Source organism: Ursus arctos, unplaced genomic scaffold, assembly GCF_023065955.2.
Source record: "Ursus arctos isolate Adak ecotype North America unplaced genomic scaffold, UrsArc2.0 scaffold_4, whole genome shotgun sequence".
NCBI classification, from domain to species: Eukaryota; Metazoa; Chordata; class Mammalia; order Carnivora; family Ursidae; genus Ursus; species Ursus arctos.
In genome coordinates this window covers 37,178,456-37,182,666 of record NW_026623056.1, presented here as the reverse complement: position 1 = coordinate 37,182,666, position 4,211 = coordinate 37,178,456, and the positions used below count along the sequence as shown (strand labels likewise).

Here is a 4,211-nt window from a genome sequence, read left to right as displayed (position 1 = left end):
CTGAAATCACAAAACCAAAAATACCCAACTGCTGGACTCACTGAGCAGCTAATATATTTCTAGAAAATTTGCTTTTCTTCTTCCTCTCACCTGTTTACTTGAGCACCATATATTGTTAAACCTAAAGCCTCCAAAAGTGAGCTCAATGGAAATCACAACCACAATCTTAGGAATTAAACCTTGAGCACTGAACAATGAGTAACATCGGCAATTCTACAAGGGTAATTCCAAAAGCTTTTTTGAGAGAAGACCATTCCCAAGAGGGCACAATGGTATCACCATGCACTGTGCATCAACTTTGCTACATTCTGATTAAGAATGAGAAGAGCAAAGACTTGAAAAATCAATGTAAATTGTTTTTTCCCCCCTAGAAATATAGAAATATCTACATGTAAAGCTGAAATGCAGAAAGTAGCCAAACCTGGACTGGTCAAACTTTTATGAGGGGCAGTGGAGGGTATATTTTAACTATTCCCATGTGACAGCAAATGTATCTGGGATTACGAGCAACAGGTAAGAAAGTAAACCATTTATGAACTGAATTTGCTATGTTACTGCTTATCATCTAAAGGTAATGTTCACAGCTATGGAATTTATTTACAAAATGGTCGTTACAATTTGTTTTAAAACTTTCGATAGCAACAAGTTACGATAGTAACTTTAGGATAGAACTCGCTTGAAAACATGGGGGAACGAGTGGCCTCTGCTAATTTTATTAGCTGAAACTCAGACACGACCACGCAGTGAGAAACTCTAACCTTTACTTCATCTTGGTATTTTTAATGGCTAGAAGTAATGGAAGACAATTTTCACACGTCTAGAAAGTTAACGTGTTCAATTTAGTTTAGGCCATGCTGATTCTGAGGATATTATTTAACCCACAGGCTTCCAAATTACTTCCTGTTTCATTGAGATTTTTATTAGAGAACTGTCATCCTGCTACTGACCCCATTCAACTGGGTTCAGTGTTAAGAGATCAGCGGATTACCGCGCTAGGTAGTGTAGCTGTACGCCATATTGTGTTTTTCGCTAATGTTTATAGTTTATGTGTGTGCCTAGCATATGTTTGTGCAAGTGTGTTTATCAATAGAACTTTTAGAAAATCCCTGCCTCCTGCCTCTTCAGCATCCTTAAAAAGGATAACAGCTGCGGGGGGAGTGGTGCGGGGGGGGCGGGGGGAGGGAGCGCGGGGGGCGTGGGGTGGGTGGTGGAAGAGGACCAGAAAGCCACACAGACAGTAATGCATTAAACAGTGTAGGAGAGTGCGTTTCTTTTAAACTTTCAAAAAGCTTCCAACTGTTCTATCTCAGCTATCGAAACGCGTAAACATGTTTTAATGTTTCCAAAGGGGCCCAAAGGAGGAGAGAAAGAAGGAAAGGCGTGTCTTCCCTTCCCAAGCCCCCTCCTCTAGAGTCGCAGCAGCGAAGCAGGCGGGGGCCGGTAGCTTCGGTGTCTGGAAGGGCGTCCAGCGGCTCTGGGGCCAGGACACCTCCCGCCCCCCCAGTTCTCTGAAGACGCTCCAGAGACCGCGAGAGCCACGGCAAGCGGGGGAGGGCGAAGAGGGAGGGGGCGGAAGACAAGCCGGCGCCTCTAGCAGCTCCTGAGCCCCGGCTAGTCCCCCTCAGCTCCTCTTCTTGGAAGCGGCAACTCCAGGCGCAGGGAGTAGAGAAAAGAAGGCAGAAGACACATTTCCAGCTGCGGGACGGCCCGCCCGCTCCAGGGACCCTCCCGTGCTCCCTCCTCCCAGCCGGGTCGCGCGAGGCCGCAGCCGCCGCCCGGCGCAAGGAGGGGCGCCCGGGGGGAGGGGGCGCGGGCGGGGCGGGGCGCGGGGGCGCGCGCGCTCGGCCGGCCGGCGGCCCGCGGGCTCGCCAGTCTACTCGCTCCCTCAACCCCACCCCAGTCCCCTCCTTTCCCGTCCCGTCGCCCCTACTCCAGTGCCTCGCAGACGCCTCATCCCTCTCGCACGCACACACCCCTCCCTCCCGCCCGCCCCACAACAAATTAGAGTTTTTGGGGTTACCTCCTCGCGCTCTTTAATCTTCTTTCCTCAACTCCTAAACTTCCCCCCGCCCCTACTTCTTCGGCAGAAGGCCCACATTGGGTGCCTCACGCCGCGAACCCTCTATCTTTACCCGTTATTGGGTTATTCTTATGTCACTCTTGACTTCAGTGAGCCAATAAGAGTGGGACGCCCCTCGTGAGGTTGCCGCCCATAAACAAAATGCACTCTTCCTCCTCCTCTCCCTTGTCCCCGCCCCCATCTCCTTCTTTCCTCATCTCTACCACCTTCGATTGGGCTAGAAGAGGCCCAATCCGCTATCTCAAACACCCATTGGGGAGCGGAAACTTCGCTCAGAGAATTGTTAACAGGCGATTGGTCGACAGTCTTCCCACTCCCCCCACCTCTGCCGCACCTTCGCCCACTCTGGAGAGGTCAATCGTATCTCGTTGTTCAGTGATCCGAGAGGTGGAAGGCTATTGGTTGAGACAACCCGTCAGACCGGATTGGAGTGAGTCATGATTGGTCAGCACCGACACGATCAGGTTTGGTTGTGTACTCCTCCGCTCCTCCTCCTCTTTTCCTCCACATCCCCGCCCCCTCCCGACTGCTTTTACTTTCTACGCATTTCTATTTCCTCCTTTATTTATTTATTTGTGATAAACTTAAATGACCCGGCGACGGAGGCGGGACTCGCGGCGAGGCAGAGGATGACGAGGCACGGCCTGGGGCCAATTGCCGAGGGGGCTGCGGGGTGAGGGGCAGCTTCGGTGGCCAGTGAGAGGCAGGTGTCTGGAGCGCGCTAGGCCTGTGGAGCCGGGATGCCCCAGCGGAGGCGGCGGTTACCCGCTGTCTGGCGCGGCGAGCTGGCGGGGGGAGCCGCGGAGGGGAGGAGGGGGTGTCGCTGTCGCAGACAGCTGAGGCAGCAGGATGGAAGCGGATCTAGGGCGGTGGAAGGAGAGCAGGAGCGAGGGTCTGGCGAGGCGGTGGCGCGCAAGGCCACACTGGGTCAGGCTTGATTCCTGCGGGGTAGGCTGCAGGTTGCCAAGCCAGGAGGTCAGCAGAGGCCGCCGAAGCAATGCCAGGGCTCAGAGAGAAAATTGGTCCGTTCAGGAGGTTTAGAAAAACACTGTGTAAAACAGTTCGTAGTAAGCCGCCCTTAATAAAAATGAGGATATTATCCTAACGGGAAAAACAGATTATGTTTCTTATTACTAAACGCCTGAAGTACCAGCAACACAACCGGAGCCCACAGAATTCAATATCCTGAGGGCTAGAAGGAACAAATAAAGCAACACGGAAAATTAAATGCGGTTCAGACGCTTCAATAAAACCTTCATCCTCATCCATTTGTCACTCAACATAGCACTCCCCAGTGCCAAATTCTTACCAAGTGTTAGTCCAACACTTAGGCATTGGGGAAAAAAATGAAGCTCAAGGCCAGCAAGATGCTCAGGAAGGATTCCTAAAAAGGGGTAAGATGGGGGGAGGGAGGAGGAATTTCCTTTCACTATACAAAGGAAAAAAATTTTTTCTGTGAAAAAAAAGTTGCACTCTTTTAGGGAACTCATAATAATTTATCACAAATTAAGGGACTTTATGAAAAATACCATGCATGCAAAAAATTTATTTGCAGTTTGAAAACTATTTTTTATGGAACGTGCGTTTGATGTTAAGATCTCTGAATATTATCTTAGACTTCCCTGGGACATACAGCATGCATTAAAGAAAAGGTTATTCATGACACTTGTTAGAGGTGGTTAAGCCGACTTTATTCAGGACCACTGAGATAGATAGATAGGACCACTGTGATAGAATTTTGCAGTGGGAGCAGATTGGGCTGAACTCCAGCTGCATCATGGGCAAGTGTGAATTTTAGCCAAGGAGCAAGGTGAAGGTCAGTGGATGGAAAATTACTACAAAGCAACATTAGTGAGTGGGAATTTTGGCTAAACCAACCTAAAAGGATTCTTGCTGGAGACAGGCCAGAGTGATCACACATCACCTGAAGAATGGTGAAGGATGAGGAACCTGATCATAAATGAAGAGTGATGAGATTGGGGGCCAGGGGTAGGTTCTTGCTAAACTGACAGAGAAGGGTTCTTGCTAAAACAGGATTTTACAAGGAAGCACACAGATGCCTGCCTTTGGTTAGGGGCTTTGGTGGGACCTAAGCAAAATAAATTGGCCCCGGTGAAAAAATATGTACAAA

At 49.8% G+C, this 4,211-nt stretch overlaps 1 protein-coding gene across 21 annotated transcripts in view; it reads right to left on the bottom strand.

Annotated features, from left to right (window-relative positions):
- ZBTB20 (zinc finger and BTB domain containing 20) overlaps positions 1 to 2,134 on the bottom strand; it is a 780,933-nt gene extending 778,799 nt beyond the window's left edge. For 9 of the 21 annotated variants that reach the window (XR_008957295.1, XM_057306654.1, XM_048215023.2 and 6 more), the window contains exon 1: positions 2,021 to 2,124. The gene's annotated coding sequence lies outside the window, so the exon portion shown is untranslated. Of the gene's footprint in view, positions 1 to 2,020 lie in introns of all 21 variants that reach the window. The other 12 variants (XM_048215038.2, XM_048215024.2, XM_048215031.2 and 9 more) reach the window with 3 other exon arrangements.
- Positions 2,135 to 4,211: the final 2,077 nt, after the last annotated feature.